The sequence below is a fragment of the Chelmon rostratus genome, chromosome 15, assembly GCF_017976325.1.
Source record: "Chelmon rostratus isolate fCheRos1 chromosome 15, fCheRos1.pri, whole genome shotgun sequence".
NCBI lineage: Eukaryota > Metazoa > Chordata > Actinopteri > Chaetodontiformes > Chaetodontidae > Chelmon > Chelmon rostratus.
Genome location: NC_055672.1, coordinates 20,514,422 through 20,528,937, shown reverse-complemented (window position 1 = coordinate 20,528,937; position 14,516 = coordinate 20,514,422).

Genomic DNA, 14,516 nt, shown 5'->3' with positions numbered 1-14,516 from the left:
TACTGCCCTGGGGCCCTAGATATTTAATAGATGGCAATTTGAAAGTTGTAGTGGAATCTTGTATTGTTCAGTTTTTTTTCCTTTTTTTTTTTTTGTTTTTTGTTTTTCGTTTTTTTGTTGAAAATGTTTTAAATGTTTAGAAAAAAAATTAAGGGCAATTCTTTGTAATGCAGGGACGTGGGTGTTAACTTGTGTGATTCTGTTGTGATAAAATGTTCAAGGTTGTAAAATTGTTTTCATATGACAAATTTATGGGTATATTTTCAAAAGGAAATAAATCTTAATCATACCCCTAAAATTCAGTAGTTACATTTTTTTTTACTGATTTTCCACTGATGTTAACATATTCCCTTCTCCTATGAATTCTGTTGTCTAAATTGTAATCACACTTAATTTTAAAAATGTTACTATAACTATTTCTGTCACTCATTGTTGTATTAATATAGTCATGACACTGGTCAACTCTTTTTGCTCTTTATGTCATACAGTAAACATGTGCTGCAACTCGACATTTACGGGATTTTTCCTCATGTGCTCAGTGTTTTGACAGCTCATTCTTTGTGTTCTGGTGTTAATGTATGAGCCAAGCTTGAACACTTGCGGCAGATAATGCACTGTGGCACGACAGTAAAATCATTGCACTTTGGTAAATTGGCTAATGGCGTCAGAGTAGCCACAGCAGGCCACGGCCAGAAAGCAATGTTGGTCAATTGGTCCACCACACTGGTTTGGATGGTTCACCGTGAAATTTGGTACAAACGTTGGAAAACCCCACAGGATAAATTGGAATCGGGTGAAACCTTTCTTTTTTCTCTACCACCACCATGAGATTGACATTTTCAGTTTTTAGTGAAATGTCTTGACAACCAGTGGGTGGATTGCCATGAAATTATATACAGACTTTAATGCCCCCCCTCACAATGAATGCTGGTCCCTTAACAGTCTGTTAAAATCTTTGGTTTATGACCAAATGTTAGCAAAAAAAAAAACACCATTCTCATCAGTCTCAACTACTGTACTTTGTGTTTAGTGCTAATTAGCAAATGCTAGCATGATGACATGCCAAGCTGAGACGGTGGACATGACAAACGTTGCACCTGCTAAACATCAGCATGTTAACAATAAACACCCTTGCAGTAACAGAGTCAGCAGAGGAATTCTGGATTGCGTGTTCATATTCAAGCTGCCAGGAGTTGCTCACTCTGGGCTCTGATTGTGCACCACACATCTGTGTGGTCCAGATGGGAACTGGAAAACTGCGACTCCAAGCTTATTGCTGTTCACACTGATCAGAAAACATGAAAACTGGGACACATGAAGGAAAAAACATCTGAATGGGGACACTTTGAGCTACAGCGAGTATGCAGCCTAAGTAGCCTTTAAGCGCGCGAAACGTACCACATTAAATGACCTGGCACCTTGTTAAGGAGGAAACCTGCATGACCCGCCTGTGGTCGCATCAGTAAAGGCTCATCTTGGCCAAATGCTTCGCTGAAGACTTCTTCACAGCCACTTTCTCTGCTGCCTCACCTAACAATCAGATAAAAGGGAATGCTAATTTGACATCCTGCTCTAAGAGAAAGCGTCTTTTATCAGACAGCACTTGATGCTATCATGCTAATGGTAAAAAGACTCTCTGTCTTTTGTGTGGAAGCTCACAGGGAATATTCAGGCTGCTGCTGCGTTATGAGGACAAGATCAAAGTCTCTCCAATAGGTTTTTATTATTTTCGTTGCAGCTTCCCCTTTACCGAGAGAGTGCTGTAGACAGTGGTGAGGAAACGTAATGAATCTATCACTGTCAAGTTTCTTCACATGGTCTCTCTTGTGGATGGAGGATCTTAGATTCAGTTCTTTATTCAAGCTCATACAGGCGTTAACAGTGTGTAATTTCTATTAGAATGTAGAAGATTATCCTGCTGAGTGATCTGGCAAAGAGACACTTCGCTGTTGGCTTCGCTTCACACCCATGATTAAAACCTGAACCTCCATCCTAGTGCAGTGCAATATATGATGCCAGCTCTTTAAGGGACTTAACGAGTGTTTGCGCTCAAGTCGAGGTGTTCATGCTCGGGGGCCACGCGCCCCTGAGTGAATAATTTCACACATCATAAAGGATCTCCATAAAGAATCTGTCACAACGAAGCAGCCTCATCAAAGAGCATGAATCAAAGTGAACCAGGCTCTGTGAGCTCGGTTGGTAAAGAGGAGCGACACCCAGGTTTCCGGAAGCCATCTTAATGTGGGAGCTTGGACCTGTTGGCCAGTGATTGACTTGAAAAGAGTTTCTGTCTTGTTTTGCAGTGGGGGGTTATGAGTTCATCCTGTCTCATGAGCTCGTCTTTCTTCCACAGCCAACGTTACTTCAGGACTTTTTACCTCCCAAAACCTGAGCTGACAGAAGCTGACTGACGACATGCTGTTCCTGTTAGATATACGAGGACCACCACGAGGAGAGGCTGCATCAATAATACAAATAAGGGGGGTTGTTTTTTTTTTGGGTGGGAAGGGTAATTTTGAGGTTTTAGAAACCTGGGGGGAGGAATTTACATTCTACTTTTGAAAAATGCACATGGTGACACTACTTTAAGGTCCTGAATTTTTTTTTTTTCAATCAGCTTCTTGCTATGAATGTTTCGGTCACAAGGACACAACATTTCATGCCAAAGTTGAATGTTTTGATTATTTTACATGACAGCTTTCTGTATTTTTGCTTATTTTTCTGTGCTCTTCTCACTGGTTTGAAGTGGGCGTGGCACAGCTGGAAAAAGGCGATATCATGCACTTACTCGCACCGCCCACGAGCCACTTTCAACAAATCCCAGCACAGCCCTGATGAGGCAGATTAGCTTGTGTGACATTTGAAAAATGGTACCCATAGATGTATACATAAGATATGTAGACCAAGCCTCTTACAACTTATCCCTGATTGTATCCTTATTACATTCTTTTAACCAAACTTGATAAGACACTGACCTTTTTCCAGTGCCTTACCAATCATGATCACCACTACATTTCACTGTCTGGTTGCTCCTGACATTGTGCTGCTTTGATGCGTGCTTCAAAGTTACCTGAATTGATGAAGAATATTGGAGTTTGCTGCAGTGGTTCTCCCCAGTGCTCCGGGTTTTGCTGATAATGTACAGACGATAATGAAAGGTCAGTCGCTAACCGAGCCAGCCTGCAGAGATGGCAGGTTCATGCCACACAGGAGCCCAGAGGGCTCTCATTAAGGACCTGTAGCAGTGTAGCATCACAGCCTGTTGGTTTTGATGTTGCTGGTATTGTACTGTTGTAATAGAAGCTGCTGCTCTGTTGCCACCTTTTTGAACCAATTCTCCTGAGGCCATCTGTCAGCAAAGGAGCACAGCCTTCTGTACACCACTGCAGATGCATTCATCACTTTTGATAAAAACTATTCTGACAAGAGGTTAAACACTTATTACTGACCACTTCACATACAACTAAGAAATACACAACAAGAAAATCATTTTTCACTGGTATTTTTTTTAATATGTTAGAAAATGGTCCATATTCAGGTCAGGAGTAATTATACACTTAATGGTGTAAAAACTTTGACAAGTAAAACAGATGGAGCCCCAGATTTTGTGTTTACGGCTCTTAAAGCTGCAGCTTGGCATCTTTTACAGTGCTGGGAATTTCCTCGTGAGGCTTCAACAGATATATCTCTGCAGCAGTAAATAATGGAGGGAACCAAGCATTTGATGATTTCAGAGGATGAAAACACAAGGCTTTTATGTGACTTTTTACAGAAGAAATAACACTTTCCTCTTACAAATGAAAATTACATGTCTTAGCAATATAACACTGGCTCCATTGAAAATATTTGAGGACTTTCTTAGCGCAGCTTTTTGGTCTGGTGTGACCAGTAACCATCACTCAGTCTTGCCTGCTAACTTTTCCCTCCTTGTGTTCAAATCTGTTCAGCCCAAACATTTTTTGGCCTTGTGCTATTAGCACATATTTGGTATAGATTTTGCCCATGTATGGGAGACCACAGGCAAACTTAGATAGAAACATATATAAGTTATATTAATGCCCTGTATCTCAAATAAAAGTACACCTTAAAGTAATCATCAATAATTCTGCAGTATTTATTAATGCTACTCAAGATTTTTGGTTTTGTGTATGGTTCAAACTCTTTTAGATGTCAGGCATCTTTTTTATTTTTGCAGCGTTGCAGCTACTTTTTAATTACTTAAAATGCATTTAAAGTATACGTTACTGAAATGCATTGATCAGGTGATGAGTCAAGAACTGTCTTTAACCAAACTTTAGTGATATGGTACAAGACAAACATATGAGATCACATGGAGATAATATTCACTACATTTTTAAAAAGGTTCCAAAGCAGCACAATCTGTGATTATTATCAGATGAACTAATCATCCGCTTGGTTTTGCTGGGTCTTATACAATCAAGCCACTTCACAAATCCACCATAACTTGACTCCTGCTCCTTTTCCACAAGCAGAGAAAGAGTCGTACTGAGCATGTGCACAACAACTGTCATCACTCCAGCTTGTTTCTGATTGGAGGATTGGAGTGTGTTACGTTTGCCCTCAGCCTCCCCTACCGACTGTACAGACAGTAGCTATATGCAACGTTTGCATCGACTGTCTTTTTACGGAGTGTGTGTTTGTGTGTTTCCTCCTATTTCCTCTCGTTTCTCGTTTATGAAGATGAGTCATCTGCGTTTCGTCTGCTGCTATTTTTCATCTCTTCAGTGGAGCGAAAGGTTGAGTGGCAATTAAGTCACATTCTTCATGCACGTCATGACTTATTCATGAAGTCTGTTTCCATTGCACTTTGTTTTTATGGATACAACAACTTCTACAGCTCAGGCAGGCCTAAAAAATGTTTGTGATATTTCAACTTTTTTAAAATTCCCAGCATTTTGAGTTGGAAAAGCGCATAAAAACAGGTGGATGGACTCAAGCTTTGTGCAGATTTTTCCTTTTCTGTGGAAATGTTATAACACCTCAAGCTGGAGGGCAGTGAATTTTATTCTCATTTGTCAGTGATGGTGAAACCGCACCATCAGCCCCCTGTTTAACTCTGCTCTGGTCAAAGTTGAGCACCACTCATCTCATCTCTGCGGAACTGCCCCATTAAAACACAGCTTGTGGCAAGTGTCAGCGAGAGGTGCAGTGTGAAAGATGAGAGCAATAACAGAAAAGAAGCACATCACATTGCATCAGTAGCCGCCCCTCGGGGTGTGGATTGAATTGATCCATCCACCAATCCTCCGGGGCTGGAAAAGGTTCAGTGTGACGTCATTTTACCGACTTCTCCCCTGTGTTGTATTAGCCTGGACCAGAAGCTCATGAAGACATTCTCCCCACAGAGTATTACATGTGTATGAAAAATTGCAGCTGAGTGCCCGGGGGCATGCAGTGTGATTTTGTGCTGAGGCCACGGAGTATTACAGTCATATTAGAGATGTCCTCTGGGCTTCACTTGCAACATGTGTGAACACTAGACCTGCGGGCAGCTAAGTGCTCGAGCTGCCTTACACCCATCAGTACTGTGGTGTCGCTCTCCCAGAGCTCCAACTTTATTCTGAAGGATAAAGGATGGAGAGAAACATGTCATTTACATATCGATGCATCTTATCATTCTTTACTGTTGAGCTGCAGTCGGCCAGCAAGTGAGATGAATGATTACAAATGATTCATTTGTGAGTTATGACTCGCTGCCCCGTTTCTTCCCGCAGATACTAAATCACAGAGGAAGAAAAGCAAAGCTAGGTGCTGATTAATTCAAACATTAATTCTCCGTACAACAAGCCTCCCAGTCAGCTTTAAATAGGTCCATTGTTCAACTGAAATTCGCTCTCGCAAGACACAGTCGTCCTTTCGTGGCAGTGAGTCACCAATTAATTTGGTGCATTCTGGAGGGCTGGCCAATGGCAGTTAGTTTTGCACCAATCACATGTATTACAAGCCTGTTTAAACATGAAGATATTACCTACTTGCAGCCTTCTTGAACTTTACATTGGACACCTGAAACAGATGAGATAGCTGCTTTTTAATAATCAACATAAAAAATGATAAAAGCTCCTTTGAAATGGCTACAAACATTTTCTTCTAGCTGCACGCACTGGCCCAAGAATCCGTCCTCCGTTTAGCGCTGGTCACATGTCAGCAGGCAGCCAAAGTGATGAGGCAGAAGTCAGCGCCTTTACTGGATGAAGAGGTCAAAGCCATGCTTAGAGGGTCAGGAGAGCTAATTAGGCAGAATGAATGATGGGGACCTGAGGGGGTAAATGCAATTACCAACAGAATGAAAGGCATAAGTAGAGGAGATAAACCCATGAGATATCCGCTGATGAAAGTTCATTTTTTTTTACTTTAAGTCCTGAAATACCTGAAGTTAAAATCAAATATATGCAGCGCTATTAGGTGGGTAGAGCTTCGAGATAGCAGGAAGCTCGCTGCACAAACAGCTTTTGGCTCATTACCACACAGCTCACACTCTGATAATCGTTAGAACATCACAGTTAGTTGCAGGGATGAATATACCTCCCTTCTGTCGGGGAATTTATGGACAATGTGACAACGGCGATGACTCGGTACAAATTTGCCTGCTTGGCGAATCAAATGACGAGCTTAAAAGCTGCATTGTGTTGGGGGGACGAGGATCACCTGCTCCTAAATATATACATCCCCGTCTCTGCAGGTGCTGCGAGATGAGCCGGACTGAGCCTGCAGACAGCAGAGTGTCACTTCAAGCACGTCTGGAGACAGAAGCAGCCTGAATAATTATTATAGCCTGTTCAGCTCTTTCCCAAAAAAGGGAGCAATAAGCAGAAGAAGTAGCGGTGTTGCATGTTTCATATTGTCTGTTTGATTGTTTGATCCAGGATGAAAGACGCACGGGAAACCCAGACGGCTGCCTCCGCTTGGCTTCCTTCCAAAGGCTGTCACTGTTCGGAATCGACTGGGAGTTCCTTAATGTCTTAGCGCTATAGGAAGGGTGTCGAGAGGAATTTAAACCTGCACAAGCAAGACAGGGGTTGACACTTAACAGCGTCTGATGGTAAGAAGAGCAACAGGGCATAAACGAACCCCTAAAGAAAAATCTCAACAAATGAATCAGCTTTTTTTTAAGCCAAAAACAGTTGTCAGTCAGCTTGATTAGTTTGTCATGTAAATGTCACTGATAATAAAAGAATAAAGAATGACAAAACCTGGATGAAAACCAATCAATCAACACCTATCCCAGACAAGAATGCAGATACTGGAAGATTCTGTAAAACCCCAGCATATGTTCGATGACAACAATCCAAAATTTCTTCCACAATGCCTGCATATTGCAACCAATAAACAATGGAGAAGGTTAGGTCAAGCCTAGGCTGATAAAACACTTGGTTCATGTTGGGGAAATATCATGTTTAGGATTGAAAGAAAGGCAAATGTGACTGAATAAGAACTCTCGTGTATGAAAGTTTCATGCATCCATCAACCCAACCTTTTACTTTCTGCCGTGCTACTTAAAACGCTCTCTACTCTGTGCACTGGCACTGTGTATTAGCATCTGGGCTGATGAAAACCTTTACGTGAAATAGGGCCACGTACATGGTGCTGCTGTGCACTGCAATAGAACACTTCATGAGCAATAACAAAAAAAAAGCACAAAAAGTTGTACAAAACATTGAATGAATTCTGTGCTCGACTGCTCAGGCCTGACATGTGAGTAAAGCGGCCCCACCTGGTGCCACTGGCACTTAGACACCGGGAACTGACAAACAAGTTCAGATGGATTGTGGAAGCTTTGGTCGTGACCCAAGAAATCCTGCGAGGGACAAAGTGAACACCCTCAGAAAACAGCAGGCCTCTAGCAGAGGGAGTGTATAGCAAGAGGGTTATGTCAAGGTGTGTTGAGAGGGATTCTGGAGTAAGGTTGACGGACTGGGAGAACTTGCAGAGAGGTGTGTGTCATGGCAAGACGTATTAAATGGCACTCAGATATACAGATGTACACTGAGCTATGGTTTACTATTGAGTCCGTGCTGAGTTTGGGATTCATAGCCAGTACACTCGGGTAGCGTTCACATTTGAACTGATACCAAAACCAGTACCCTTTTTTTTTTTTGGTACTTTACTGTCTCTTTAATGAAAAAAAAAGGAAATTCAGTTGCAAAAAATACATCGGAATTTCTCAATTTCATCATTATTTATTCAGAACGTTCTACACACCACATAAAACAGAAGGCCTCTGTACCTCCCTCTCACCTCCCAATGCACCCGAGCATCTTTGCCGATGGCTGTAGGTGTGTTGGCGTTAGCTGCGTCTGCTGCAGGGGGAAAAACTGCCGCTACTCGAAATCGGCACAGTTAAGTTCCCCCCTCAGAAATTCTCAGAAGTGCAAATGCAAATTGTGAAAAACTTCCCGTTGTTCCTCCAGCTGGTAGAATCAATATGCAGGTAGGTTTGGTATATAGCAGCTTTTGCCTTTGTTTGCACACTTCATACTACATGCTACATGTTGTCCAAATCAGTACAGACTGCGAGTAAAGTGGATGGTTTTGAATAAAGCCGCAGTCTTGCTGTCTCTCTCTTTCTTTCTATACTCAACGTTACCCTCACACAGATGCACTCTCAGGTTCAAAATGTGGGACCAATTGATTTAAGGTTAATCAGTTCTCGTTCTGTTCTCGGCGTAAAAGTACTGAGTACAGTACCCAATCCAAATAGCCAGAGAAGGCAGCTTTGAAATCTGCTGAAAAGAGCATGTGCCTAGCCTTTTCATGATGCATCATCACATTCACTGAGATAGAATAAGCAGATGTTAGCCGCAGATAATGCAGCATACGAATGCACATTTGCATATAAGGGTGGCCAGAAAACATTAGTTTGTGTCCAGAGAGCTCACAGCTTACAGCCAGCAAATAATGCATGATGAGCACATGTGAGGCATGAAATTCCAACACAAACGCCGACAGTATGTCTGGACTGGGCAATAACCGGTGTCTCTGAGCCACAGCTGCACAGTTCATGACATCTGCTACAACGGCACATATTAAATGATATAATAGCAGCGAAGACAAAAAGACAGACTGGCGAGTGTGACATTAAGGAAGCCCATAAAAATCACCCTCTCGCTCTCAGAGTGTGTGAATGCATTTCAAGTGAAAATTTATCAAACCAGAAGTGATGCATCAAAAATCAAAGAAGGTCAGAGGTGCACTGTTGGCGTAGCTCGTCACCCTGATGGAGGCTTGTTCAAGGTGAAATGTGTCACTAAGTGTTAACTATTCAGATTGTCAGGACAGAAAGAAAAACGCTTTGAAATTTTGCTATCAAAACCCGCCTGGAATGGTCTCTGCCTTTTAATATATTCCGGCAGACTCCACTTAGAGAAGCAGCTATTGATTTCTCTTTGCTAAGAACATTCCTGGTGCTGGCAAAATCCTCCCTACAACCTCAGGTAACTTGTATTGATTCAGTCCAAACGTTTCATTTCACTTTGTTTTTAATATTAATGTAATGTAACATTTAATAGTCTGATATTATTAGATATAGTTATTATACTCCCTACAATATGTGAAATTTAGTAACCTGGGGAAACTAAACAGTCTTTATGAAAACTGCACTGAGATTCCCAATTCTGTGTGTTCTATTCTAATAGTTCTATTCTAATACTTGTGTGTGTGCTTTCATTATTTACACTTTTACTGAGTTCAACTGCTTTAATGCACTACACAAACAGATTTTTAATACTCTGACACTTCAGCTGCTTTCACCTCTTGCTCTTCAGCTCGCATTTCAGCTGCCTTCATCACTTACATGTCACACGACATTTAACAAATGACAACAACAAACCAAACTTTCTTCAGCTCTTCCAACCTCCTCGACTTCCACTGTTCAAACACAATTTACTCCTCAACTGCTTTCAGTGCTCACACTTCTCCACACATGTCAGCAGACATCTTTTAGTTTCTTCACTTAAATTTGTGGTATTTTCTTTCAGGACGTCCATTTCAACGGAGACGTCGATACTTCACCTCCTTTCAGGGTTTGAGCTTCAACAAACTCTTCCATTCCCTTAATCTCTTTCTCAACTGAAATTTCGAGTCATTTCGGTGCTCATGCTTTTGACCAACACTTCAAACCCTTTCAGGGTTCTCAAGTTTTTACCTGTAAAAAGAATAAACTTTCACTTTAGCTGATACTTCAGCATTATTCCTGCGATTAAAACGACACCTCAGCATCATTTAGTTCTTGGACTTAAGACTTTTTTCAACAAAAAAAATCCAGCAGTGAGATTTTTCTCCTAGTCTTCGTTTCTAATGGACCATTTAATAGTTTGATATTCGGTGCCTGCTCATGCTTAGCAACCATATCCTTTATATAATACACACAGACTCATTACACTGAGCTTTATATTCCAGTTTTCAATTATTATTGTAATCTGTTGAGCAATATGCAGCCTTTGAGATCTACTGGTACCGCAGTTTCAGCGAGTACATAAACTCCAATTATAGTTCTGGTCTTGATCATACCGACACATCATGATGAGTCTTTGAGACTCTGTACAGCAGCTTGCACTGTTAGCCTGCTTAGCTGTCTCTTCCACGGCACTGTTTTTTTCACTCATTATAGTGATTGGCCCGTGGCAGCGAGCCACAGTGCAGCTGGGCACAAGAAAATGAGGTTCTTTGAAGTTCTCTTTTGAATGGCAACACAGATCGTTGTTGTTGTGCCATGTTTCAAACCTGAAGCCTGCTTTGAAATCGCACAAAGGGATCGGGCTTATTATGGTCTAGTAGCCTGTCCATATTTTGCCCTTTTTTAAAAAAATGAGGAGTAATTGGAAACGGCAGGATCAGCCTTTCCTGAGTGTGAGCACGAGCATGACAGCTTTGGATCTTTGTGATCATACTTATGATTCATTTGTTTAATTATCTTTTCTTCTTCCTACTCTATTTGCAACATGCACTCAAGTCAGTGTTATGTGTTGTCATATCTTATAATACAGTATGGGCTTAGTATGTCTAGCTTTACCACCGACATGTGTGATATTTTCAAATCTTACCCAGTGGAGGAAAATAGCAGGTTATTGCACAAAGGCAGTGGAGTTGGGTGGCAGAATGAGGGAAGATAGGATTCATGGAGGCCCCTGAGGCCGCTCTGAGGGCAGTTTTGCCCCATTTCTTGTGGCCATGTAGGTTAGTGGGGAAAGGACTGATGTTAAACCGATCCTAATGGATGTAGGCGGTGGCCATCAGGCTGCCGGCCTGGGCGGAAACAGGAGCCCGCCTGTCTGTCTAATGTCAGATGAAAAGAGATGCTGTGCTGTCACTGCTCTCAATCACAGCTCCGTGAGCAAAAACACTGACGCTAATGAAGTGAAGCGCAGATGCAGAGACACTGCCACAGACTCCATAACCTCAGCGCTTTGAGCACAGATCACAGCTCAATCATCCAATTTAGCTCTTTGTACTTAAAATACCAAATGAAATTGTGTTAAATCCAAATTAAATTAGCAATTCATGAGGTGTTTACTGTGCCAAACACATTACAGTTCCATTTGAAATGACTTACTGAGATGCTATTAAGTGACTAGACTAGAAAATGAACAGTCTTACCTTAAAGCTCAGTTGACAATGATGAGATGTAATTTATTTGAATTTAAAATGATTCATGAAAATTAATTTGAAATGCAGTGCAGCATTATCACAAGGTCTTTGTATCCAAGTCAAAAGAAATAAGCAGGCTGTCTATTAAATATATGTCACATAATACCCACTACTACCTTCTCTGTAAGCCGCTCTGTGAGACTGCATGTGGCCACAGTGGTACTTTGAGCTATATGCTAATATCAGCATGCTAATCTGTGCAAAGACAATGCTAACATACTGGGGTTTTTTGTAGGTAAATCGGTTGTTTTATGATCCATCTTTAGCATGGTAGCATGCTTACATTTGCTAATATTTGCTGCACCAAATGTACTGTAGGCTGAAACAAGCTTCTTATAGAACCAGCACCCACTTCAGGGTATTTGGTGGATTCACAAACATACAACTAATTATGTGTGAAACTGAAGGAGGAGGTTTCTTTCAGTGAGTGATTATCATGGCAAAAAAAAAAAAAAAAAAACAGGCATACTTAAGTTCAGATAAGTGACTGATTTTCATCCACATTGTGAATGGGAAATAGGCAGCACAGACAGGTTGGTCTCCCACTCATTAGGGCATATATACAGCAGAAGACAGCAGCACAACTGCACCAAACGTCTGCTCGCCAAGTTGAGTGATGACTAGGATGAAAGAGGAATCATGCAAATACAATGCTACTGCCAAACTGAACAGAGTCGACATTGACAAAAGCACATTTCTAACAAACCCTTCCTTTAAACCCTGCCTGATACTATATGAGGAAACTACAATATCTGGAGAGAAAGACTAACTTCCATACTAAAAAATGGCTGTATCCCAACATTTCCTAACAAGATATTCTGTGGGCAGAGGGCGTTTGTTGTACATCTACACATTTAGTGTAATGATACAGATCCAAATGTGTGAATGTAAGACTGGAGTTAGCACCTATCGAAGCACGCGGGAAGTAACAGACCTCCAAACGCGGTACTTAGAGACACAGTGGGTGACACACACAATTGTCTAAGCCTTGGTCCTGGCACAAGAAAACCTGCAAGGAACAAAGTAACACCATTACAGTGTTCTAACGCTGCCAGTGAGCTGGTTATTGGTCTGCTCTGTTCTGACTGTGGGTGGTTAGAGTGTCTGATTGCGTCTTTGTGGTGGTCTGCAGCCGCAAAGTGCCTGAGAAGGTAAATCCAATATGTAATGTATTTTTGCCAGCCTATCATCATGTTATATTGTTATACCACCATAGTAGGTGGCTGGCAAGCGGTAATAAGGCAGGATTAACCCAAACAACAGAGATGAGGGCTCTCTAAATGGCATTTGTGAGGATTCGAAAGCGATACAAGCAGCCAAGCGTTCAATCAGCTGGGATGCAGGATCTTTAAGGTGCTTTTGAAGATGAAAAGAATTATCGCAGGAAGGGAAACGATCTTGAGGCGCTTTTATGTAAAGCAAGGTGATGGGGTACACTTAAATCCTTTTAGCCGGGGCATGATTATGGTTCAATATGAAGACCGCTCTGACCTCACAGAGAAGACGTTTTAATAACACCTTCTCTTTATAGATAATTCACCAAGAGTAAATTACCACATACACACAAAAAAAAACTAAATAAAATATTAAAAATGGTTCCACACATATGCTGTAAGTCATTTTTGTGAATTTTCAAACTTTTGTCTCTCAAAAACATAAAGCAGTGGGAAGGCTGCCTGTCGCAGGCTGTGATGTTGTTCACAGAGTGCAGTCACATAGGTAGGGCAGCGAGGATGTACGCGATTGGGCGGTGACCTTGAAAACTTCAACGGGAGCCAACTTTTTTTCAGCTGACTTGCTGGCTGGCTGTCCACACATTGTCCAAATCTGCAGCTGTTGAGCTCTGTAGAAAAGAAGGACACTCTGCGCCTTGTTCTTCACGCGGCTCATAGAAGTTCAGTCGGAGAGAGAAGGGCTGGCAGTGGAGCAAACACTTTGATAGGACACAGAAAATGTCGGGCCAAGAATATGAATGTGTCGCAGAATGTCCTAAATATTCAGAGACAGCAGCACTCCTGTCAACTCCTGTCGGGATTCAGTTAATTCAGGTGAAGGACAGTGCAGTCACTACAAAGCATGTGTTTATACTCCACCAATATGGTAAAAATGATTTCAAGAAATAGTCTGATATTATGGCGAACACACTTATTCTCTTTCTTGTATGAGAAGATTGACTCCATTCACATGTCTGTCCATGAATTATAAAGCCACAACCAGCAGCCAGTTATCTTAGCATAGCATAAAAGGAGAAAACGTGGGGAAACAAGTAGCCTGGCTCTGTCTGAAGGTAACAAAATCTGCCTACCAGAGACTCCAAGTCTCACTAACCATCATTCAACAGCTTCTTTGTTGGATTTGTGCAAAAGCTGGAGTGTAAAAACAACAGTTTTTGGATTTGTGAGGGCTATGTGTCAGAGTGTTTCTGGGCCGGGAGCAGCGACCTCCTAATCTCGTCATCATGGTGAGTTTGCCAGGCAGGGAAGCCAATAAGCATATTTCCTAAAATGACAGGACACCCATGTAATTGTGTTACATAATCAGGACTGACCAGTGTCTGAATTGAGCTTTAGGCATTTAAAGCCAACATCGTCAGCCACCCCATTAGTGACTGAGACCACTAAGAAAAATATTGTAAATTAGGTGTATTCTCAAGTGTGGATACTGTGGGTAGGTAAATATACAGCACACAGAGTCGGTGTGAAGGTATTCGTAGGTGGCAGCACAGTAAATCAGCCAATTTTCTGTCATGGGAGTGGGCCACCAGGTAACTTCTTTGCACATTCATCCATTGTCTCTCTTGACATGCTCTCTTCTGTGGATGTGTGAAAGAGGTGAACTAATTTTGAATGAGG